This window comes from Stylophora pistillata, chromosome 2 (assembly GCF_964205215.1).
Source record: "Stylophora pistillata chromosome 2, jaStyPist1.2, whole genome shotgun sequence".
Taxonomy (NCBI): Eukaryota; Metazoa; Cnidaria; class Anthozoa; order Scleractinia; family Pocilloporidae; genus Stylophora; species Stylophora pistillata.
This window is the reverse complement of record NC_142520.1, coordinates 23,249,187-23,275,793: the sequence shown is the minus strand read 5'-3', so window position 1 is coordinate 23,275,793 and position 26,607 is coordinate 23,249,187. Positions and strand designations below refer to the sequence as shown.

Below are 26,607 nucleotides of genomic sequence, written 5' to 3'. Positions count from 1 at the left end.
GATTAATATATCAAGGAAATATCATATCAAATTTAAAAGAAAAATCATTTTCGCTGCAAATGTTTCTTTTGAAGCTGGAATTGAATCTCGAATTCCCGGGTTGATACACACACGTGCGATAGACCATGAAACCAAGGATCTTTCTTTCTTTCTTTCTTATCCTATTCTTCGGAACGTTCTTATATCAAAGCAGAGAACTGGAATCTATACTTGAAGAAAGTACCAGAGTATTGTGCGAACATATATAGTGTAATACACCGCGGTTAAATTTAAAACCGTTCACTGGCGTCGTTTACACACTGTCTTACTCTTAACCAATAAAGAACGACTGCAATAAGTTAAATACATGCTACATGTATACATGCAAATCCGTGGGTACCGAGTGTATTACATCCCTTGCATTCGTTTCCACACGTGAATACTACTACACTACACATAGATTTAAAAATAGTCTCGACTTTGGAAAAGAACAAGTGACCATTAAAGGAACCAAAAGAAAGGTAAAGTGTCGTTTTGAAACAGTATGTGACATAATCATAAACTAAGTTACTGCTTACTGTTGCCCGTGGGTCTTGATTACTTTATCGAGAATTACGGTCTAAACTTGTCTTTTATTCCAAAAAGGAACTTCATTACACGGGGTCCTATCCTGAATTAAATCTTTAACTATCATTTTCTATCTAAAAAGCACTGAGTAAACACGGAAGTGTCAATCTAACCAAACTATCAAGAGACCAAAACGCGATTAGTAAAGTAACCAGCTCATTCGGCTTAAATAAAGACCTCGAAAACCTCACAAAATTCTAAATTAATGGATAAAAATTGGCGTAAACGAAAAGTCAAAAGGAAAAAAAGAAACCAAACTAACTCCGTAATACAATGTATATATGAAGTTCATATATATTTTTTTTTGAACTGCGGTATTAAATACGTATGATGCACGATCCACACAGTAGAGAGCGCTATTTATGCAATAGCGAAAATCAGACTTGATTTTCAACAACAACAACAACAACAACAACAATAACAGCAATCAAGAAACCTGGCAAACGTCCACGTCAGTTTTAATGTCAAGGTTAAAGTTCTTTAACGGAGGGGGACATAGGGGGTTCTGAATACCACAACACCGCAAAAAAAATAGACTCTATTCTGTTTGCGGTATTCAGATCCCCCATTTGTTCGGAACAAACACCGCATCTCCGCAAGGGATATTATCAACACGCCGACAGTGTGATATAGTCACAGGTTTTACCTGATCCGGTTTCAATCATCTTTACCACGCGCTGGTCTGTGGCTGGCCCATAATGCGTGTTGCAGTGGTCCAGAGGTCAAGTAAGATATTAACGAACACAACCTGGGGTTAATCAGTCAACGTTTACTAAAGATTAGCTAGTTTTGCCCGACAATAAACTACAGGTTAAAAAATCTAACGAAGTTATTCTCCAACACTGGAACTTGCAACACTGGAAATGTTCTATTTTACCGAACACCGTCAATTTAAAATTACAAACATTGTACATCGTAAGCTTTGAGATCAGTGCAAAACCGCAATGTGAGTTGTTCTTCACCGCAATACAGCATTAAAAAAGGTCAAGACCGCAACACCGCAAACCCCAATGTCTCGGCCTTCTTAAAGTGATTGTTTTATTTGTACAATCACACGCACCATGCATGAATACGGAAATTGAGATTTGAGATTTAAATGTCTACACCTGCCATGATCCAGCTCAAGAAAAGGATTGCGTGGAGCGGACCTACAAAGTTCATGAATGTTTTTTACAATGAAGACCATTGAGAGTGCAAAAAAGGCGAAGAACAAAGAAAACATTAAACCACTCTCATGGGGTTTATTGCGTTACAAACAACCTCGTTCCCAGGGCCTTTTCCCTTTGTTGGGGGTGGGGCGGGAAAAGGGCCTGGCATCGGCCGGTCAGATCAACATTTTGATTGGTTGATTGATTTAAATAATTTATGTAACGAGGTTCCGTTACAAAAACTGTTTGATTTCTTTTCCGGCTCTCGAAGTAAACAACTCATTGCTTATTCTTATTATGTCGAACATTTTTTGCAACCTACCAAATCCGTTATTGACCAAATCTGTTCGGTCAAGATGGCTGGATATTGGCCTTATTCTTTTTTTCGCGTTTTTATGGATTTCAATTTTGTCTCGGTCCACAAAAACGCAACAAATAAAAAAGGACGAGCAAAATATCCAGCCATCTTGAACGAACAGACTTGGTCAATAATGCATATGTATTCCAATGGTGAGGCAAGCATTTTTAAGGTTGTCATCACAATGAGGAGCTACAGTTTTTAAAAACTGATTTGAAACCTTAAACACCGAAAACCCCAACGACAGATTATAGCGAGATCGTTAACTGGGTTATCATGGGAGGTGTAAATAAGAATAACTTCCCAGCATGGCGCGACATTGCAAATACATCATGGGTCACGGGGATAAGTTCAGTCTCAGTTTATAATCTCTTGGTGCGGTGTGCTAAGGGAGTAATCGTCATTTCTGAAGATTTACGCTTTAGTAAGGTTCGAAAGATGATATTTAGGAAAATATTCAAATTATCCAAAATACTACAAACGTAGCAGAATAGAGCAAGGAAATTATCGTAGATGTAGAGACTTGAGATTGGCTGTAATAAACTCATTACAATTTTCAACGCTCTCGCAAAAAAAAAGGAAAAAAAAGAACCTTCTTTCGTATTTCCAAAAGAAAAATCAAAAGGTTAGAGTCCTTATTTCGTGCTTTGCAACTCAATTATGCGAATCAATATGGTTCTGGTGCTGACAATGAAAAAAAAAATTATCCCGTTAACCGTAAATTGGTCAAAATATCAACCGCGCGTTAGCAGAGATACAGATTTCATTCCCTGTCTCTGTCTTGCGAAATAAGCCTGATCGTATCATGTGAATCTGTGCATGCACAACAAAATACGTTTTATGTAATCTTCAACAAACTATTTTCATAATATGACTATTCCAATATTTCCCGCTCCAAACCATTGCTGTTAATTTACTCACCCTTATCCCCTACTCAGTGTTGCTTGGATTATAATGAGGACTACAATACATGACAGTGTGTAATGTCAAGCCTTATGTATTACAACAATGGGTAATAGGAAGAGGGTGAAAAAGCATTTGTAAGAATCAAGTTGTTTTCAGAGCCAAAAAATTTCAAATTTGTCTCAATTAAAATTGTCCCAGATTATAGCTTGTTATCCTCTCTTGTTATCCTGCCTTGAGGTATCAGATCAATGACAACATTGGTTTGATAACGAAGTGCATATTTTAGACCCTCGTATCAGTACATCAGGAATAGATTCAAGCACATTTACTCTGATTGAACTTTGTTGTCAAATACTATGTAATTGACACTACATTTACTAAATTTTGACAGGTTCCTGAGCAACAACCAGTTGAGGAAATTACCATCAGGCATTTTCAGTAACAATACCCAGCTGGGATTGCTGTAAGTTTGGAGTCTTTCTTAATATTGGTGTAAGAGGAACAAGTGAAATCCCACCCTCAAAACAGACATTTAAATGCGTGGGTTATATTATATTGCATGTTTCATGCATATCATTGGTCATGTCCCAATAAAGCCGCACTAAAACACAGACTAAGGAATTTCCTCTAAAACATGCATTGTATTCGTTCGCAAAAATGGATTATCGAAGAAGAATTTGTAAGGGAATTCGTTGAGGGATCATTCTAGGGTCAAATTTACAGTTAGACCCTTCCCCTCTTCTTTAAATATTCTCGCTATCAAGTCAAGAATATTCTATGTAGTTCAGTGTTCAAGGCTGTTTTTCATTCTTCTTGTGTTTATTCTTCTTTGCACGAAGAATGAATGAAAAAACAAAAAGAAAAAACAGCTTAGTGACACCTATAGTGAAAACCCAGTTTAAATGAAATTGTTTGGGGCTGCGTCGGTGGGAGTAACGAAGGGCTAACGCTCTAAACGTCAACTTTTGTAATCGTTACGGTGGCCAATTTACCACTTCAACTTTGTTGATATATCCAGTTTAAATGAGCCAGTCATTTAAACTTACAGTGCAATAGGTGTAAACGACTCATTGAAAATGTGTCATTTCCCTTAATTTCTCTCCAAGCGTCTAGGAAACATTATCACGGTATACGCGAGATTTACAAATTTTGTTAATCTGAAAAAAAATGTTCAAGACTTAGCAACGTTCCACGAACCACGTTTCTTCAGCTCAATGAAGTAACAAAATACCAGTGGTGAACACCTCAGCTCTTTTCTCTGCACATTATCACAAACTACTGGACGGTGTTAGATACCTCACGAACCCCCACGGATTCTTTAAGGCCTTTATAGAGACACCCGGTTTCTTATAACCGTACTTGAATTTGACTGTTTACTGTTGTTTATATTTCTGTTAAACTGGATTAAGGGATGCGCTAGAATTAGGGTGCAATTGGGGTCTGTTGTGTTGTTTCCACTTCGTCCTTTTTCCAACTCTTTTAATTGAAAATTGTTTTTAAATCTGATAGAAATATTTCGTGGATGAGAAAAGTGTAAAACTTTGAACAGGAAGAAGTTCTTTTTTTTTTTTTTTTTTAAGAAATTTGAGGTTATAACTTCGGATATAAATACAAAGAAAGTAATAAAATAGCATCATTCAAAACAAACTTTTACATGGTGAGCGACTTTGGCCGAATTTTTTCGCAGATCAAATTAAACTTAATTACTTTAAAGCGGCCATCCCTAAATATCGCCTGGAGGTGTGCAATATAAAAAAGTCGAAAATCCCCAAGCTTTGCCAGAATATAGGTCTCGATGAACTATTTTTAGACAAAATGCTTTAAGTTCCATAACATTTTTATTTTACGCGAACGGCGGGAAAATCGGTTTGGTGGCTTTCATATCAGAGTTCACTAGTATAGGTCCAGACAACCCACAATTTGAACGTCGGTTGAGAATAAACAAACCGGTAAATGTAACCAACGATTTTCTCAATGGAAAGAACACGTATTTACGAACAGTCTGAAGTGTTATCTGTCCAATTGTTGCGAACTAAGTTTTTGGACAATTTTTGTTATTTTCATTATTCCACTCATATCGGCGGACAAAGGAATGGGATAAATTGAGAGGGTAAAATCGCATCTTGTGACATGGCCTGGGGTTAAACCAAGTTAGTCCAGCAAAGAACAAGGCTTCTTATTCACAAAGATGCAATAAAATATTTGGGCTACTCAAGACTACGAAATTTTAGGACCACAAACAAAAGTAACACAGAAAAGGTATCAGGCCGTTGTGGGGCGAAAAATCGTTTTAACACTGGATAGAAAGCTAATTTAGTTCAACTTTCGTTGTTTCTATTGCTCAGGTTACCTGATATTTAAAATGTTAGCTGTTATTTCCCAAACAAAACAAGCCAAATGCAAAATCGTCCTGTACGATACGGATACAATTTGAAAATGGTAACTAACCATCAAATCAATATGTTTGCCATATTAACACTTTAATTTGAGTATTGTTAATGAATTTGTACATACCATGCATTAGCGTCTTCAAGAAAAGACAGAAGACATCGTTTAAGAAGAGAAGTTGCATCCATTGCCAACAAACACGCCGATCTTTTTTTCTTTTTGAGTTGAAGGATGCGTGAGTACTTTTCAGCACCACTGCAAAGTGTTGCGGCGTATACAGTACGGCAAGTGCATATTTACAGAGGAAAGGCACTCGCTTCTCGACAAGGCAAAGATGCCTTTGAAAAATATCAGGAAGGATCTAGTGCACAGCCCTATATTGCCACTTCTGCGATTGCAGAGTAAAGAATTCATGCGTTACCGCCGAGCTGGGCATTGCGATCTTCGAGAAAGGCTTCCCATTTTAGTGCTAAGCAGAAGGCCTTCCTAGAAGACAAATTTAAAATAGGACACACTGGAATCATAGCAAATCCGGCAGAGGTGGCTCAGGATATGGGGCATGGAAATCATGAATATTGAGCCGCAGATCAGTCATTGTAGATTAATTCCTAGCACCCAAGCAAATGATGGTCAGTTGCCTACGGTTTCCTCCGGCAACTGTGATGCGCGCTGGCGCAGAAATCGTCAGCGGCAGTTGGCACAAAAAGTAAAGGCCTCTTCAAAAGTGGCGGCAAAGAATGACAGCGCGAACACATCAAACAAACTATGTTTAAGGCATTTCGGCATGGAGGATGAAACAGAAAGAGGAGACCGGTTTTGGAATACCAAGATGAAGTATTCTGCGGAGAAACAATGCGTAAGGAGGGTTAGTTTTGTAAAAAATAAACCTAACTACGGGATGAGAGACCAAGAATGGTGAGAAAATCACGCTCAGTTTCCAAAGGCTCGACACTGCAGAGAAAATTTGGTCTCCGGCGAGATTTAAGGGAGAGAATTTTCTCAAGAAGCGGTACTTGGAGAAAATTCCTGAGGATGGTCGCGTGCCTCAAAGTTACACCGGCGGGTCCAACCTCGGTCCCAGGGTCTCTCATCTTCCCGCCCCCTGTAGCGAGCGAGGAGAGACCCTGGTTTAGGCTGGTCATGTGTCTCCCAGATTTTTTGGAGATTTCAAATTAGCGGTTTGAGGGAGGGGCAGATAAGTGGGATTTTCTCTCCACTTAGTCCACTTGCGAGCGTAGCTTATTGGCAATAAAAACGAACAACATTTATGGCCGGCCGTTGAGACAAGAAAAACTTTTTCGACATTTATTATGTAGGCCTTGAAAAGACGCTTGAAAAATTTTATTTCTTTCAAAACGGTGATCAGTGAAAGTCAGAGTTTTATCGAAACGGTGAAGCGATGTACAGAAATATCACAATCTGTCTCACGCACCCTGGCTATGATGCAAGGGAATCTGACAGAAGCCTCGCGGTCTAAATTTCGTAAAAGCGCAAACACAGATGCAGTCTTTGGCTGGAAAAGAGGTAAACAACTGTATCTTCGATAGTGTTTTGCCAGATTTGTTTTTTGTTACGTCTCGACGGTCCCAGATTCTTCTTTGCCGCTTCTGAGTTGCGAGTATTTTTAGAAAGGTGACAAATTTCTTTCAGAATGAGCTACCTTCGATTGACTCAGCCGCTGTCAGATATGTTTGCGAAGATGTTGTCGATGACCAGGAAAATTGGTACAGATTTATTTTTTGTGCTCGTCTAACCGATCTCTCTTTTTCTAGTACCTATTTCCTTCAGAAGAGGAAAAATATGCGCAGACGATTGCACGTAACTGTTCGGTTTCCTTTGTTTACATAATTTGACGTGCCAGTGTTTAATTAAGGGCCTGATTACATGAGCCGAGGTGGCCCGGTTAGCCGGGATGATTTCTTTTGTTTTCACGCTTTGGCGAACACCAAAACAAAACAAATCAGCCCGGCTAACAGGGCCAGCCCGGATCATGTAATCAGGCCCTTAGTCACAAAAAAACCTACGGCTGCCGGTGCTCGTTCTTATTTGATCTTTAATAAAGGTATTCAAAGGCGAAACAACATAAAAAACTGGACGAAATGACAAGGAAGGCACAGGTCGTTGACTGTTTAACTTCTCGAAGAGTGAAGAATTAAGAAGATGAAAAATCAAGGATTTACCGTATCCCGTCGGTAAAACGACCACAACATCTCTGCCCGAATACATCGCTTCTAAACACAGGACTTGTTTGGGTCTTAAATTAAGGTTACAATACCAACTCCGACATATAGCGACTTGAAGGCTGCTATAAAACGTGGCGACCTGAACAACGATAGCGTCGATTTGAAGATGACAAAGGATATGGGGCAAAAATCCAGCAAAAAAACGACTCGTCCCTAAGGAATTTTTTTTTGCTCTCTAAACACGTGACCAGCCTAAACCAGGGTCTCTCCTCGCTCGCTCCAGGGGGCGGGAAGATAAGAGACCCTGGGAACGAGATTGCGGCGAGTCAATTATTGTTGTCACGCAAACTACGCCGCTTCAAATTATTTATTTAGTAAAACATCACAGGGTAACAATCTCATTTTACGTGCTGCGCTATGATCGAGAAGGATTTGGAAAAGACTCAAATTTACAAAAGCTATTGAATTTGAATACGATTTAGCTTGACAATTAATTACGAAACTTTCATATAGCAAAAGAATTACAACCCTGAATGTAATCTGAAACAAAGTTCTGAAGGAAATATGTTTATTGATATAAGAATATATTTTAAATTTTAATCTTTATAACTTGTAGAAAGAAATACACTGGAGTAAATAAATAGAAGTGTGGTTTTACCTAAACATAACAGCTAAAAGCTTGTTAATTATTTGACTAACAATGATGTCTGATTCATCTATGCAATTATTCTATCAGTATAGAGAATTACTCATTTTAAATACAAATTTCATTTATCTATGTATACTTCATCCTGCTCTTAAAACTATCAAGCTGCCACCTTTTGTAACTTTTAGTTATTTCAAGAAATGGTGTTAGAATCTGGAATAGCTTGTCTTGTGAAGTGCGCCAGCTATCAAAATACAACTTTAAGAGTAAAACTCATTTCCTCCTCTAGAGACTCGAAAAATATGACGGTTATATTGATTTGTCTACTTTAATAGCACAACTATCAGACCCCACAGCTTGTTCTGTTTTCTTGCCGTATCTTAAATGTATATATGTAGTTGTAATTTGTCTAGAATTTTTAATCTCTTGCTTTGTAAATCTTTTTATTTTATATTTTATAATATACGTATTTAACACTGCCCCCCTCGACTAGCCTTTGCTACCTGCAGGCAGTGCATATTTTTTGTAATATTGTAAGATATCATTAATATATATCATTAAACTATCAGACTAAACTATCAATAGAAGACAAATCCATTACTAAAAGAAAAGCATTGTGTCAACATAAGCAAAATGCTGAGCCATTAGTTATTAACCCTTTGACCCCTAACAGTGACCAGCATCTAATTTCTTCTTACAATATTAACCCCAAATTAAACAAAGTCACAAGAATGAAGCAAATAATTACTAACTAAAGAAGCTCTTGATTGTTAAACAAATTCTCCTTGTCAGCACCTTGGAAAATGTATTGAGAACAGTATGGGGAATATGCATACTGTTGTTAGCATGTCAAGGGTTTAGTGGTCAAACCTTTATGTACACAATTCCAGAAATACATTAGAGCAGAAACCCTGCCTCTAAAATGGAAGTCAATTAAAAAAAAAATTGGTTTATAAAGTTTTGTATGTAATATATCAGTGCATACCAAGTGATATCAGTGACAACATTACTTTTGCATTCCGACAGGTTTAACCTGTCTAGCAAACATAGCTAATTTAAACAATTTTGCACCAATTTTAAAATATTTTTTCCTAGTAAGTTGGCATATTACTCACATTACTGGTACACAGAATTTGTTGAGAGCCTAGTTATCATTCTCATAGGAAGTGTGCCTTATTGTGCACCAACTTGACCAAGAAAAATACACTTCACATCAAATATTTTGGGAAAGTTAAACTGTTGCTTAAAAATTAATTCAAGTACCCTTCCCAAGCAAATGCACCTTCAAGGTGCTTACCTAGAATTTCCTTATTACCTGCAGTGCTTAATCCTCAACTATGTAAAGCTTCCTTTAAACCAGGTACTGTCATCAAAGTTGGATTGATAGCTACACTTCTTACCTCAGTGGCATTGCAGAACTTTAGATGAGACCACAGTGATAAGTTATCAGCAAAGCGAGTATTGCACTGTTTACAGACAATGGGTTTTAGTGCACACATCACTGATTCTGTCGCGCCTCTGCTGCTTGCACAAGTCACCAGGTCAATACTAGACAAACAAACTTGACAACTGAGCAAATCATTTTCTTTATTTCCACCACAATTTCAAACATTTGGTTGGTAACAGTGCGGTGGAGAACATCATTGGTAGTGTGAGGTATAAGAAGAGGGCATTGGTTAATGTTCTGGGAGGTAAAATGAGTGAACATAATTACTTCGCATTACTTGCCACCATTTACCAGTAGTGGTGCTTACATTTGACTGGTTAGTTAAGGTCAAATCTTCCCTCACTCCAGAATGTTTGGCCTCTTTAGCCTGCAAAGAGACAATGCCATAACCCACTCTATACCTTGTAACAGCAAATTTGCATGATAGGGAATGGTATATCCAACTGTCCATGTTGTGACATTAACACAAATGTACCAAACTTGCGGTGTACACTCTTAACTCACGTACTCGAAAATTGTCCTTAACAAATCCTGTTTTATTCTCCTCCTAGTTTTCATAATGTCTCTCTTAATTTCTGCTCTCACAAACAAAAACTAATTTATCATCTCCCACGTGTCTCCTGTTACAACCTCGTGATCTAGCCTACACGTGCTTATGCAACTTTCGCATTGCATCACCTCTGAAAGCATCTCCTGTGTGCTTATGCAACTTCTGTTCAACTGGATGAAAAAAGTAAAGACACCAAGTTAAAATACATACTACACATTTCTTCCATTTCTGCAAGCTGGGCAGAATTGGTCTCTATTCTATTAAAAAGTCCTCCTGCATTCTTCAGATACTCACCTATGATAATGGTAATATCAAGCCAATGCAATGGCTTGATTGCCAATAAGCCTAACGGGTAACTTGTTACACCTGTTCTAGCTTCATCACTAAAATGTTCTTTTACTCTTGAAGTCCAGTATCCCAGTCCACATCCCCCCCCCCCCAACTGATGTATGCCTTGCATAAGGAAAACTTCTCTTCTGCAGGTATTGCTTTAGGTCCACCTCTGATTTCTGCAACATCCCCTGCTTCCTAGCGCGCTCCCCAACACTGTCTGTACCAGAAACCCTCAAAAGAGTATCTATTCCCTACAGGTGTTCCCAGAGCAGAAACAAAAGGATCAAACTTTCCTCTTTCCACTGCCTCTAAGTACAGGAGATCAATATAATGTTGCCAGGCATTGATCTTACAATGCATGGGTTCTGGCCTTAACCTGTCTGGAAAATGCCCAATCCTAGGAAGACCAAACTGTTGGATGCTATTTTCAGCCGTGAACTGTAACTTTCTGGAATTTCTATTTTTTTTCTGAAAGGTTTGGGAGAAGAGAGGCAAGAAAATCGTTTACCTTTTCAGTATTAGAGGTTCTCATTTCCTTAGTGCAAAGTTTTCAGGTGTCATCTTTATCCACTCCAAAACTACCCCCATAGTGTTCATGTTTCCTTTATGAACATTTGCATTTGGAGAAGGATATGCAGCTGCCTGGTTGAGTTCATTAGCAGCCCAGCTCTGCCAGGACATGCCTGCTCCTGGCTGAAATTCAACAGTGCACCCTTTATCACAAACAGTCAAAACATTACCTTAAAACATTTTCATCTCTTCAGTGAGCTGCTTCCAGAGGTCATGCATTATTTGATCTTTCTCTTTTACACTTACACCTGATCACCAAAGTTCCAGCACACCATACTTCCAATTGACATTGTCAGCTCATTTGTTTCAGTAGCTCCATCATCTGAAAACTAAAAAATTAAATGATTTTCATTTTCATTGAACCAGACAAGTTTACCAGAAAGATGGGGAACTCTCATGTGCAAATCAATAATCATGAACACCATGCCAGTGACTGTGCAAGAAACACCTGATGCCCCTGGGATCTGTGTGACATGACCAATGTCTAAACTTTTAAGAAACTTGTCAAAATTATCATCTCAGAAACTGAGCTTGGGTAACCTTAAGTGAAATCCAATACATTTAATGTTACATAGCAGCCAGACTTCTTTTTCAGTATTAATAAAATTAACTTTGTGTTTTACACACAAGATTTATATTTTATAAGTGGCACGGACTGTTTCAGTACATCTTCTGAATATTGATAGTCATTAATGGCTCTCTCAGAAATACCCTGAAGAAATTGGCCCCTCATAGACCACTTTCATGAATGGCTGCCAGATGAATATTCTTTTGTTTACATTTAAATTAGCCTTTCTGGCCTCGTTCTCCAGTACAAACTTCAAAAGAATACATTATCTCAAGCGAGGCCAGAAAGGCTAATTTAAATTTAAAGAAAAGAATATTAACCCAGCAGCCATTTATGAAAGTGGTCAAGGGTTTCATAGCTTGCATTGGCAGCCAAAAAATCCCATGCCCCATCCAATAGTGTACCTAACGTAGACGAGTTGTGTCGTGGAGCAGTCAGTCGAAAAGCCTGATTTTTCTTTTTCCTGCCATGGAAGTGAAAGGTCATAGCCACTCAGTATAAAGAAAATAGGTTGGGAAGCTTTATCCAATGTGAAATAAATGACTGAAAAAAGCTCTTTAGCATAGAAAAGCACACAGAGAAAATCACGTGCGACGTCGTAAAGATTACAGACTTACTGGAGGTGTCTAAAGAAGTGTGGGCTCTGAAAAGGCCCTGTTCACCAGGCTAGAAACGTGGAACTTGGGGACCAAGTTAATGCAGCGCGGGAAAAGATGCCCAATTGCATCATAAAAGATGTGAGGTCACGGTTTCCTAACCCTCCAGGCATTCCTTACACAGGGCATACAGTGTAAAAGGGAATAAGGAAATTCTCATACAGATGCCCATGTCAAGGAGAGCAATAAAATACTATAAATAACAATTGAATAAGTTCATGAAACATGTACAGTCAAAAGAAAATTAAGAGGTGGAAACCTCAATAAAACTGCATGGAAATTCCCTTGAGTAATACCTAATACTCATGAATGCTTCACTACTTAGTACCAGCAGTTGCTGTAATTATTCTTTCCTGGTTACCTCACATCCTTTACAAGACATTTGGGCACCCATTTAAAGTTATCACACGAAGTCAGAATCACTAGTAAGCAGAGTGGACATCAGTTATTTAAATTAAAAAAGGTAGATCAGATGGTTTCCCTGAATTTGAATGTTCTTGCAGTAAGCACCCTGATCTCTGCCGGAAGATTCGGATGCCTGGCATGTCGGTACATCTGCAGAGACAATACTTCTGTATTCAAATTTTCATTCTGGAAGAGAGATAAGTCATTAAGAAAGAGTAAGCATAGCATTCAAAAGGTGCCAAAGCAATTGTGCAGAATTAACAACAGCATAACTCTTTTAACCAATCAAGAATGGCTAGTTCCATGTGCATGTTGAAGGTGTCATCCCCGTAATGGATCCGCTTAGAAGCATAAAACTAATGAGAATCACTGAATGGAGAGATTCAATCCAGTATGTTTCCCTACACTGCAGAAGGTAACAGATTTTGAGTGGCTTTTTCTGTAACTGGAACATGAATTTTTTGCAACTCTTTCAAGGCCTTTACTGCAACATCGCTAATTTGGAAAAGGCAAACTTTTTCAGGCAAAGAAACAAAACATACAATCGCATGTGCTTATTAATTACCCGCTATATGTCTATATATTGAGGTGCCTATAATGGCTTTCCTATATGCAGCTACAGCTTCAGGTCTAGTTAAAACCTTTTGCTCATTAGGTCGCCATTCTGCTTGCACTGTGACTCTGCATGGCAATTGACCTGATTTTCCTGAGTCATAAATAAAGAGAATTATAGAAAAACAAATTAATAGATCAGTATTAATAATAGTAAGTATAATGCTTCTGGTTTTCCATTTTTACAGAAAATTGTGTAGTCTTTGAGTCTATGAATTATGCTATGTCTTGTCCGAATTACATAACACAATGTGTTCATAACAACAAAAATTAATAATCATAATTTTGGTTTCGTGAAATCGTTCTTTTGAAGGAGTAACCTGAGAAGAACTCTTTGTACCTTATGACTACTACACATTCTCTCAATAAACAGTCATTCAAATTACCTGTTAATGGTCAGCAACAATCAGCAGATTAGCATGAAATTCTTGCTCACTGAGTGGACTCTTCTTTGCGCAGAAGTACACATCAGAAATAAATAAACAAAGAAAAAAAAGAATTACTTTAGTCACACTATAAAGGAATTTTCTGTCCTCCATACTCATATTACATCAATGGTAGGATATTATTGAGGACGCAAATGTACTGTACCTTGGGTCTCGGTTAGAAAAGTCAGCAGCTTTTTCGTCATAGGGACTTCACGGCTCACTGCTGAAGTTTCACTATCCCTACTCCAGTTTACGACTCCTAAAACTTTTTTGGTTCTAAACAGAATCAGTAAAAATAAAAATATTTTTACGAATAGCATTGAGTGTATCAAGGTTCAACATATCATAGAAAGAGTTGAAAAGCATCTTACGAGAAAGAAAGGGCTGACACCGTCGTGTGTGCTGCTGATCTACTCTAATCATGCCTTGCATCTGTAATAACACACTACAGGAAGAAATGGTAGATATCAAAACATAACATTGAACACATTTCTGTACTCACAAATCTCTCAGGGTTTACAATTTGATATCAGATATTGTATGCTTAGATATGCTAGTCAGCAGAACTTTGCAGAAGTCTACTAGATCCCATGCATCAAACTGACTGCTTGCAGAGATCCTGGCTTGCAACAAGGAACAATTGAACAAAACTCATGCATGCACCTCCCATACTCTAAGACTGGTGTATAAGTATGTGGCCAAAGACAAAATAAAATTGAAATCAACTTGTACCTCTCCATTTACAACATAACCAGGGGTGTTTTGTCACTTCTTCCTGGGCAGCAGACATGGACTCATTGGAAACCCTATTCACAATGTTTGCATAACAATGCTTTTTCAAGACTGTTGAAGTAATTTAAAAAAGAGGTATCTTAGAATTCAGGTAAGAGAGAAACCAAATAAAAAACTGCTCAGTCCATTTGAGGTATTTTTGTGGAGAGATCATCATTTAACTTCCTGTAAACTGTTATTGACTGCCATTTGCTTGCAAGAAGAAATACAACATAGGAGGATTAGAGAAAGTGCCTTGCCAATCTATGAAAAACAGAGGCAGATAAGTGACCAGTTACAACAAAACTCAAGAATACAGAGAGAGCGAATTTCAGAAAATTTCCAGCAGAAAACGAAAAGGTACTTACCTCAAATTTACATAGTACTTTGGAGGAGATCCTCCCATGATAGAGGAGGAGAGCCACTTGAATGAATCTCCACTTACACATGAAACTGTTACGGCCACAACGTGACTTTGTCGATTGAAGATTAGTAAATCGCAATCAATGAGTTTTCCATAGTAACAGCATGCTGTGGAGAGAGTGTTACAAAAAAAAAAATACAGAGTTCGCAGAGCTTCCTCGCTGAAGAGATACACCATGTATATGGGGTCGTTCTCTGCTGAAGGCGCGGTGATCTGCATTCTTTGTGGTGTATGTTCTGCATGTGGAGGGGAAACTGGAGAAGCAGCATCAGAGGAAGGCAAAGAAATACACGAAGATGGAGTGGAACACGCTAAAGGAAAAGAAAACCGTGTGGTAGATGGTGTAGAAACAAGAGAGGGGTCCGGACTAGCTGTGCTTCCAGTTGATGATAAGCTCAGTTGGCTCGATGTCAGTCCTTTCCTCTCCATTTTCTCCTCAAAGGCTAACAGAAGAGCCTCCATCAGATCCGCATTCTGTGTACTTGAGGTTGTTTTTGTTAGATTTAGCGCACCTTTTGCCATTTTGACGCGTTCCTTGTTGCCAAGAAGTCTGCTCTCTTGAGGAAGCTCTCTGTTGAAAGAGAACTGAAGACCTCGATCTGTTGGACGCTTTTTCTTGCGCATAGATGGGTTATTTCCGTCAGCCATAACGCACAAAATTCACAATAAATATCCTTCGAGCAGCGACAGCTAAGAATGTTGCCGAACAACCACTAGAGTTGTGAAATTCTGGCTGCTAATCGCACTTACTTAGAGCCAGTGTCAGCGAAAATTTTGCGCATGCAGTATTTATTACGCCGCTAGTTTCAGTGGGAATAATCTGAAGGCTCAGCCAACCGATGTGTACAAGGGGCTTGGGGATGTAAGCCGAAGTTACACGGCGCGAATTTTGAAAAGACAACCGTACGACTGCATAGTCGACCGTAGCTCGTACTTTGAACGGCCGAACGATGTGTTGGTGCCAAATAAAATCCAAATAAGCTAAATTATGGGAATGAGAGTCAACAAGACTCACTATCTTCTAATTTTTGACCAAAAAAAAAAATACTTTTAATGTGTCTTCCATGCACACCATTTCACTTATGGTCAGACCGTCGGTCGCAATATTGGATGATTCTTTCATTTCAGCTGAAATCAAGGAGTGAAATGGCACAGAATCCTTAACCTGGACCTGACCGTCCAAGAAAGTATAATTGTAGGGTTGATCATTGTCCAGTAGCCATTTCACCAGAGGGACTTGACAATAAATCCACTAAGGCTTCTTTGGGCAGAAAAAATTGTGAGCTATGTTATGAGTTTGACAAGAAGCAAATGAAAACCCCCTGGCAGTGTGCAGTTTGTAATATTCCCCTCTGCCTTCAACTTGATCGTAATTGTTTTCAGAGGTGGCACACTGCTGAATGTGATCATTTAAGAGATTGATATATTTGAGAGCCTAAGTTTTAACATGTAATTGGGTTTTTTGTTAATTAAACTGCACTTAATTCAGACAATTATCTTTTGTTGTCATTGAGTTTGGGTGTTGTGTGACACTCTATCCAGCTTGCTCATCACAAATTCTATCTTTTTTTGGTGCAACTGAACCTTAGTAAGGTGTATATTGGTAGGGGAAAATACCCTAGCATATTTTACAGAGTTTTCAACTCATTACATTGCCAATGAGGCATTTGAAAGTTGCATATGTTACATAAGTTGTAAAATGAGCATGGAAAGCGTGACAAATTGGATGTCACCTGTCAATCAAATAGAATACTGTTGAAATCTGTGAGATGTTTTAACTTAATTTCAAGACCCTAAACTTACATTCTTGAGTCTAAAATCCCCTTCAGCCACTAAACTCTCGACCACAGGAGAGAAATATTCTCAAATTTTACTTGGTTGAGCATGGCTTTAACTGTATATACGACGTGAGAACTCTGCAGGGGGCCGCCCGTCAATCGAAAAAATTTCTTAGTTGGAAAGAAAATTTTATCTTCTTAAAAACCATATAAAGTTTTGTATACTTCCTCCATTGTTTGTTTCCTGGAAATGGGTTATTTGCTAGTCACCCCAAAAAGCTCAATTAAAAACAAGTTATAATAGGGTTAGGGGGTAATTTATTTCCGCATACGTTTTAAGGCACCAACTTTTTGTGAGAAGTGTTTCTTTATATGGCAAATCTGCTTCGACCATGACAAACGTAAAGTGAAAACCGAACTTTCGGACTTCAAGCAGGGCGTAGCGACGATTTGACGATTCGATGGCCCGGTAAATATTATGTTCGAGTAACAATGTGTTCAAAAAGTATTGTTTAATAGAAGATTTCGCGTCAAATCGAAGTTTTTTCAGAATTTTCAACATAACGCTGCGCAAATTCTGGCCTTCAAGGCAAGTAAACAACTATCTAAGCATGATGAATTTTACCGCGCGGGCTTTGTACACGTAAGAATTTCGTACGTTTTTCACTTCTAACAGCAAATCAAAAACTGTCTTGAATAAATCTGTAGTCCCGAAATATTTCTTGGCCATTTTAGTCTTACTTCCTATTGACAGTTTCTATCTAACTTGAGATCTCTTCACTCACGGACAAATTGCATTTTGAAATATGATGATCCACGGGAGGTATAAATAAGAATAACTTCCCAGCATGGCGCGACATTTCAAATACATCATGGGTCACGGGGATAAGTTTTCTCAGTTTATAATCTCTTGGTGCGGTGTGCTCAGGGAGTAATCATCATTTCTGAAGATTTACGCCTTAGTATGGGTCGAGAGATGATATTTAGGAAAATATTCAAATTGTCGAAAATACTATAAACGTAGCAGAATAGAGCAAGGAAATCTTCCAAGATGTAGAGACTTGAGATTGGTTGTAATAGACTCATCACAATTTTCAAAGCTCGCGGAAAAAAGGAAGAAAAATAATTAAACATACCGTATTTCCAAAAGAAATATCGAAGGCTTAGAGTCCTTATTTCGTGCTTTGCAACTCAATTATGCGAATCAGTGGGTTCCACTGCCGACAATGAAAATAATATTTATCCGTTAGCCGTAAATTGGCCAAAATATCATCATAGAAATCATGTGAAAGACATTTGTAAATTAATTGCCAAAATTGCCAAAAAATTATCTCTCCTTACATTTCCTAATGACGAAGAAAAAGCCTCCTTTCCACAGGGTTAGGCTTTTAATTTTGCATTACTGCGCAGGACCCTGTTACGAAAAATTGATACGCTATTTCAAATGCTCCTTGACAAAATGACTGTGTCCTGAGCTCATTTCTTAATGGTAAAAGAAATGCCACCAAAGAAAGCACAAACGCCCTGTGGATTTTTAAAAAATAGAATTGGTCAATGGCTAATACATGTTGCATGGATGGATAACGAATATATCGGCTCCGCGCGATCAAACGAAATGTAATAATGCAGTGGACACGTTTGGCTCAAAGTATGAATGTCTTGCAGTATCAGTAGCTTTCCTTCTTACCCAAAACATTTCTCACCACTCGAAGATATTGATGATAACGATAATGCATTTATATCAGCAACGCAGCTGAACGCTCGTTACACAAACTAACTGCCATCATTTGTTGACAGGTACTTGGACAACAACCAGTTAGAGCACTTACCAAAAGAGATATTCATGAACAATACCAACCTAAGATCTCTGTAAGTCAAAAGGGAAGACTATTCCTCCTAATTTGAATCCTGCAGGCAATGTAAAAGGACAATGTACAGGGAAAACGAAAGTGTTGAAGAGATAGTTGTAACAGTTACTACACTGAAATTATCAGACATATTCACCAAAGTTAAAAAAAAAATGTACTATTGTTTAAAATAAAATACCGATAGATAAGGCCACACTTTGTAGTCGTCAATCAGACAATCGTTATGATATCTGTATATATCAACCCAGTCCACAGGTTCTTAGCCTAGTTACCATGTACTGTAAGTACCATGTAGTACCATGCAGTCATAAAATACATTCTGCTGCATAAAATTGCCTTATGGGTAAAACCTTAGTACTCCGGACACCCCTCTAGACCGGACAGTTCCTCCGGTCCCAACGGCGTCCGGTTTTGAGGGGTTCCACTGTGATTGCTCACTATTAGAATGTGTCAGAAATTTTCGTCAGGAAATATAAGAAAATACACTTGCATAAATGTGCCCTCCGAAATTGAAAATAAAACATGGGTCGCGGGGATAAGTTTCCTCATTTTATGATCTCTTGGTGTGGTGTGCCAGGGGAGTAATCATCATTTGTGAAGATTTAGGCCTTAGTAAGGTTCCAGAGATGATATTTAGGAAAATATTCAAATTATTGAAAATACTATAACGTGGCAGAATAGAGCAAGGAAATCATCGAAGATGTAGAGACTTGAGATCGGCTGTAATAAACTCATTACAATTTTCAACGCTCACGCAAAAAGAAAGGAAAAAAAAAAGACCCTTCTTCCGTATTTCCAAAAGAAAAATCGAAAGGTTAGAGTCCTTATTTCCTGTTTTGCAACTCAATTGTGCGAATTAATATGATGCTGGTGCTAAAAATGAAAAAAGAAAAATTATCCCGTTAACCATGAATTAGTCAAAATATCAACCGTTAGCCGTAAAAGCCATCACCCCATATAGCAACTCTTAAAAATGGACCTTCGCATTAGGGGTTAAGTGAATATCGCCCAGATCGAAAAATTCAATTATGCACAATTCTTGAAAAGCCAATGAGGTTTCGATTAACTTTAGAGTAGGAAAGATTCATGCGCAAAGTTTTAACGAAATCAATTTTTGGACTCGAAATGACCCGGACCACTTCTTCTAACTGGGTGAATTGTACATCTTTATAAAGCCGCACCTACACTTAAAACTAGGAAATTCTAAAAAACATGCAATAGCTGAGAAAAATTCGTTCGCTACATACATCATCATAGAGTACAGATGAAAGACATTTGTAAATTAATTGCAAAAATTGCGAAAATATGATCTTTCCTTACATTTCATAATGGCAAAGAAAAAGCCTCCTTTCCACAGGGTTAAGCTTTTTATTTTGCATGACTGCACAGCGCCTTATTACGAAAAATTGTTACGCTATTTCAAAGGCTCCTTGACAAAAAGAAAGGGAAAAAGGAAAGCTTCTGAATTACACTTTTTTCTGACTCTTCAGTTACAGTGTAACCAGGACTTGGTTACCTTGTTTCCTTTTGTTACAAGTTAGTTTGAAGTTTTCTAAGCTTTTTACTTCTAAGTTTTAATTTGACGTGGGACGGTGGGAACATTCAACGTATTCGAAAGGTGTTCAATATTGAACCAGAAATATTTTGTTAAGATTTAGATGAAAACTTAAAAAAAATTGTTTAAAACCAATAGCGGAAAGAATAGGATAGAATAGAATATGGTAGCAGCCTTATCTAAAACACTCAAACTTTCAGCTTATTCCGATTTCGACAAATCCGTGTGCGAATAATCCTACTTATCCACCCTTAAAAATGAACATCACTAATCATAAAATATGCAAAGTTTGTCCAATAGAGCTTGAATGCAAGACTACTATGTCAGGTTTCTTTTGATTTTTAAAAGCTCCAGCTGATTCCTCAACAGAGATACATATTTTATTCCGGCCTCCCTGTCTTGGGAAATAAGCCTGATCGTATCATATGAATCTGTGCTTGCACAATAAAACAGCTTTTATGTAATCTTTAACAAACTATTTTCAATATACGTTTTATATGACTAATCCAATATTTCCCACTCAAAACCATTGCTGTTAATTTACTCACCCCTTATCCCCTACGCGAAATTTAGGAATTTTGTTCATCTGAAAAAAGTGCTGAAGATTTTGGAGGAGGTACAAATCCCGTGTACTAGTCCTTCCTAAATCCAGACTCCATATTCTAGTGTCTCTAAAGCACGTTTCTTTATCTCAATTAAGTAACAAAATACCATTGGTGAACACCTCAGCTCTTTTCTCTGCATATTATCACAAAATACAGGAAGGTGTTAGATAACTCACGAACCCCCTATTCTCTAAGGCCTTTATAGAGCACATCCGGTTCCTTATAACCGTACTTGAATTTTATCATTTACTGTTGTTTATATTTCTGTTAAACTGGATTAAGGGATGCGCTAGAATTAGAGTGCAATAGGGGTCTGGTGTTTTGTTTTCATTTCGTCCTTTTTCCAAGTCTTTTCGTTGAAAATTGTTTTTAAAATCTAATAGAAATAGTTTGTGGATGAGAAAAGTGTACAATATTGAACAGGAAGAAACTCCTTTTTTCAAAAAATGGAGGTGATAACTTCGGATATAAATACAAAGAAAGTAATAAAATAGCATCATTCTAAACAAACTTTTACATGATGAGCGACTTTGGCCGAATTTTTTCTCAGATCAAATGAAACTTAATTACTTAAGAGCGGCCCACCCGAAATAGCGCCTGGAGGTGTGCAATATGATAAAATTGAAAATACCCTAGCTTTGGCAGAATATACGTCTGGATGAATTATATCTAGACAAAATACTTTAAGTTCCATTGCATTTTGATTTTACCCCAACGGCGGTAAAATCGATTTGGTGGCTCTCATGTCAGCTTCACTAGGTCTAGATAAACAATATTTGAACTTCGCTTGAGAATAAACCGAACCATAAATGTGACCAACAATTTTCTCAATGGAAAGAACGCGTATTTAGGAACAGTCTGAAGCGTTATTTGTCCAAATCCGTCGCGAACTAAGTTTTTAGGCAATTTTTGTTTTTTTTTCCATTATTCCACTCATTTAGGTGGACAAAGAAATGGCAAGACATCCTTTTGTTTGAAAAAAAAGCAGTCTACTCTTCAAGAAAAGACAGAAGACATCGTTTAAGAAGAGAAGTTGCATCCATTGCCAACAAACACGCCGATCTTTTTTTCTTTTTAAGTTGAAGGATTGTGAGTACTTTTCAGCACCACTGCAAAGTGTTGCAGCGTATACAGTACGGCAAGTGCATATTTACAGAGGGAAGGCACACGCTTCTCGACAAGGCAAAGATGCCTTTGAAAAACATCAGGAAGGATCTAGTGCACAGAACTATATTGCCAATTCTGAGATTGCAGAGTAAAGAATTCAGGAGTTACCGCAGAGCTGGGCATTGTGATCTTCGAGAAAGGCTTTCCATTTTAGTGCTAAGCAGAAGGCCTTCCTAGAAGACAAATTTAAAATAGGAGAACACACTGGAATCATAGCAGATCCTGCAGAGGTGGCTCAGGATATGGGGCATGGAAATCATGAATATTGAGCCGCAGATCAGTCATTGTAGATGAATTCCTAGCACCCAAGCAAATGATGGTCAGTTGCCTAGGGTTCTCCTCCCGCAACTCTGATGCGCGCTGGCGGAGAAATCGTCAGCGGTAGTTGGCACGAAAAGTAAAGGCCTATTCAAAAGTGGCGGCAAATAATAACAGCGCGATCACATCAAACAAACTATGTTTAGGGCATTTAGGCATGGAGGATGAGACAGAGAGAGGAGACCGGTTTTGGAATACGAAGATGAAGTTTTTATACGGAGAAACAATGCGTAAGGAGGGTTCGTTTGGCAGAAAATAAATGCAACTATGGGATGAGAGACCAAGAATGGTGAGAAAATCACGCTCAGTTTCCAAAGGCTCGACACAGCAGAGAAATTTGGTCTCCGGCGAGATTTAAGGGAGAGAAGTTTCTCAAGAAGCGGCACTTGGAGAAAATTCCTGAGGATGGTCGCGTGCTTCAAAGTTACAGCGGCGAGTCAAATATCGTTGTCACGCAAACTACGCAACTTCAAATTACTTATTCAGTAAAACATTAAAGGGTAACAACCTTATTTTACGTGCTGCGCTATGATCGAGAAGAATTTGGTAAAGACTCAAATTTAGAAAAGCTATTGAATTTGAATACGATCTAGCTTAACAATTAATTAGGTAACAGCAAGACTTGCAAATGTTTGGTAAGACCTTGTCACGAAACTTTCATATAGCAAAAGAATGACAAATCTGAATGTAATTTGAAACAAAGTTCTGAAGGAAATATGTTTATTAATACAAGCAAATATTTTAAAATTTAATCTTTGTATCTTGTAGAAAGAAATACACTGGAGTAAATAAATAGAAGTATGGTTTTACCTAAACCTACCAGCTAAAAGCTTGTTTATTATTTGACTAACAATGATGTCTGATTCGTCTACGCAATTATCCTATCAGTATAGAGAATTACTCCTTTTTAATACAAATCTCATTTATCTGTGTAATGTCAAGCCTTCTTAAAAAAAAAAAATCGTAATAGGAGGAGGGTGAAAAAAGCATTTGTAAAGAATCAAGTTGTTCTCAGAGCTAAAGAGATCGAATTTGTCTCAATTTATATATATTGACACAGATTATAGCTTGTTATCCTCTCTGGTGCCTTGAGATGTCAGACTGAAATGGAGATATCAGGTCAATGACAACACTGGTTTGATGAAGTGTATGTTTTAGGCCCTGGTATCATGCAGTACATGAGGAATAGATTCAAGCACATTTTCCCTCTGAAATTTGTTGTCAAATACTATGTAATTGACACTACATTTACTAAATTTTGGCAGGTCCGTGAGCAACAACCATTTGAAGAAATTACCATCAGGCATTTTCAGCCACAATACCCAGCTGAGTAGGCTGTAAGTTTGGAGTCTCTCTTAATATTGGTATAAGAAGAACAATTCAAATCCCACCTTCAAACCAGACATTTGAATGCGTGTGTTATATTGCATATTTGATGTATATCAGTGGTCATGTCCCGAGTAAAGCCGTACTAAACATAGACTAAGAAATTTGTTTCTAAAGCAGGCATTGTATTCGTTCGCAAAAATGGATTATCGAAGAAAAATTTGTAAGGGAGTTGGTTGAGGGATCATTCTAGGGTCAAGTTTACCGTTAGACCTTTTCCCTCTTCCTTAAGTAGTCTCGTTATCAAGTCAAGAATGTTCTATGTAGTTCAGTGTTCAAGGCTGTGTTTCAGTCTTCTTCTGTTTATCCATCTTTGCACGAACAAATGAAAAAGCACAAACAAAAAAAAAACAAACAAACAAAAAAAAAAAACAAAAACAAAAAAAAACAAAAAAAAAAAAGAAAAAGCAGCTTATATAGTGACACCTATAGTGACAACCCAGCTTAAATGAGCCAGTCATTTCACTTACAGTGCAATAACTGTAAACGATGATGTCATTTCCCTTTATTTCTTTCCAAGCGTCTATGAAACATTATCATGGTATACGCGAAATTTACAAATTATTTGGATGTGAAAAAAATGTTCAAGACTTAGGAGCTAGGGGTACGAATCCCGTGCACTAGTCCTTCCTAAATCCAGACCCCCCATTCAAGTGTCTCCGAACCATGTTTCTTTAGCTCAATGAAGTAACAAAATACCAGTGGTGAGCGATTCAGCTCTCTTCTCTGCACATTATCACAAAATACAGGAAGGTGTTAGATAACTCACGACCCCCACCGATTCTTTAAGGCCTTTGCAGAGACTCCCGGTTCCTTATAACCGTACTTCAATTTGACTATTTACTGTTGTTTATATTTCTGTTAAACTGGATTAAAGGATGTGCTAGAATTAGGGTGCAATGGGGGTCTGGTGTGTTGTTTCTATTTTGTCCTTTTTTCAAGTCTTTTAGATGAAAATTGTTTTTAAAATCTGATAGAAATATTTTTTGGATGAGAAAAGTGTACAACATTGATCAGGAAGAAGCTCCTTTTTTCAGAAATTTGAAGTGATAACTTCGGATATAAATATAAAGAAAGTAATAAAATAATGTCATTCTAAACAAACTTTTACATGGTGAGCGACTTTGGCCGAGTTTTTTCGTAGATCAAATTAAACTTAATTACTTAAGAGCGGCCCTCCCTAAACAGCGCCTGGAGGTGTGCAATATGAAAAAATTGAAAATCCCCTAGCCGTCTGGATAAATTATATTTAGACAAAATACTTTAAGTTCCATTGCATTTTGATTTTGCGCGAACGGCGGTAAAATCGATTTGGTGGCTCTCATGTCAGCTTCACTAGGTCTAGATAACCAATAATTTGAACCTCATTTTACGTGCTGCGTTATGATCGAGAAGGATTTGGAAAAGACTCAAATTTACAAAAGCTATTGAATTTGAATCCCTGTCTCTTTCACGAGTGACCTGTGCCCTTTACCAGAAGATTGTTCTTCAAAAGCGCGCACTAGTAGGATCCTCATTTCCGTATGACTTAACAGCTGACTTGATTTTAGGCTGCTTGTATTCAGCCTCCACTGACTTAACACCACCCCCCTCTCCCACATGTCTAGGGAGATACAGCAGGGAAGTTGACCTAAGTGGGTGCTTCCCGCCATTCCCGCAGATGATTTTACGATATTATCTGTCGATGTTACGAAGGTCAGTTACACACCATTGCCGAGATGTCATAAGATATGACAACACCGGCAATGTAAGCTGGTTAGTGGCCACTGTTCTTACGATATAATAGCCCTTCGTTAGCCCTTCGTCGGAGCGAAGGGCTAACGCTCGAAACGTCAGCTTCTATAATCGTAACGGTGGCCAATTTACCATTTCAACTTTGTTGATATATTCAAATTATTAGGCTTGGACATAGCCCATCCCCCTGTGGGAGGCCTCTGTTGAACCGTATAGGTGGTGACAGCTCGTTTCCCTTCACGGTGTGTGCCGCAGTCTTTGTGTTCCAGCTATCGCACAGCTTACTGACAACCTCAAAAATCCATTTCGGAAACTTGTGAAGCCACATGACCTTCCTCAACCAATCATGGTCAACACAGTCATATGCATTGCGCACATCTATTCATGCGACACTGAGGTTACGCTTGTTTCCATGACAGTCCAACGTAATCATACGATCTATCATAAGATTATCAGTAGTTCCACTACATTTCGCTCTCGCTCCTCTCTGGCTCTTTTCCATTAGCTCATCCTTGTCCACGTGTTCATCCATAGGACCCAAGACGCATGAGGCGAACCACTTGTATGATGTATTGAGGCACGTGACAGAGAGCTGAACTTCACTTGTGAACTCGGCTAGCTTCGGTAACTGACCGGTCTTTCTCTCTGTAAACCATTCAGGGCATGTTGTTGAGGTATCTGCAACTGCTTTAAATGCAGATACCATGCCTTCGTGTAGTGAGTATGTGCTTTTCCACCGATAGTTTACTACCCTATCCGGGCCTGGTGCATTCCAATTCTTATTTTTCAATATGATCTTAAAAGATTCCATTTTCGTTAGGCCCTAAACCTAATCTGATAGACGGGGGACGCGTTCACTAAATGCAATCTCAACTTCCTCAAGGCACTCAGCAATTTCATCTCCAGACCCATTCTCTTCCCAAAACGTTCTCCAAAACTCCTCGGCTTCAGTAATGTCACTAAACACGCCCTTATTTACCCTATCCTGCTCTTCACATTCCTTCTTGTATTTTGGTCCAGCATTGCCTGGATCTTCCGCTGCCATCTTTGTGATAGTTGTATGTACGCGGCCAGGGCACTCTTCTCTAAACTTGCGGTTTAGTTCTTTGGGTTTCTCTTGCCTTTACCTTCTACTAAAACTAGCCTTTAGCTTTAGAAGCACTGATTTCTGCCTAGCTATCGATATCGCTCACAAGG

The 26,607-nt window shown here is 38.3% G+C and overlaps 1 long non-coding RNA gene and 1 pseudogene across 2 annotated transcripts in view; both read right to left on the bottom strand.

Annotated features, from left to right (window-relative positions):
- The window catches only part of LOC148737877 (uncharacterized), a 103,092-nt gene that overhangs the window by 28,147 nt on the left and 48,338 nt on the right, over positions 1 to 26,607 (bottom strand). The gene's annotated exons all lie outside the window — the stretch shown is intronic.
- Positions 10,198 to 26,455, bottom strand: LOC148737880 (uncharacterized; annotated as a pseudogene). The gene is made up of 9 exons (XR_015996327.1): positions 26,269 to 26,455; positions 25,846 to 26,055; positions 14,176 to 15,980; positions 13,968 to 14,080; positions 13,763 to 13,822; positions 13,330 to 13,470; positions 12,108 to 12,950; positions 11,074 to 11,464; positions 10,198 to 10,402 (listed from the first exon to the last, which is right to left on the bottom strand). The product of XR_015996327.1 is annotated as an uncharacterized LOC148737880 (transcript).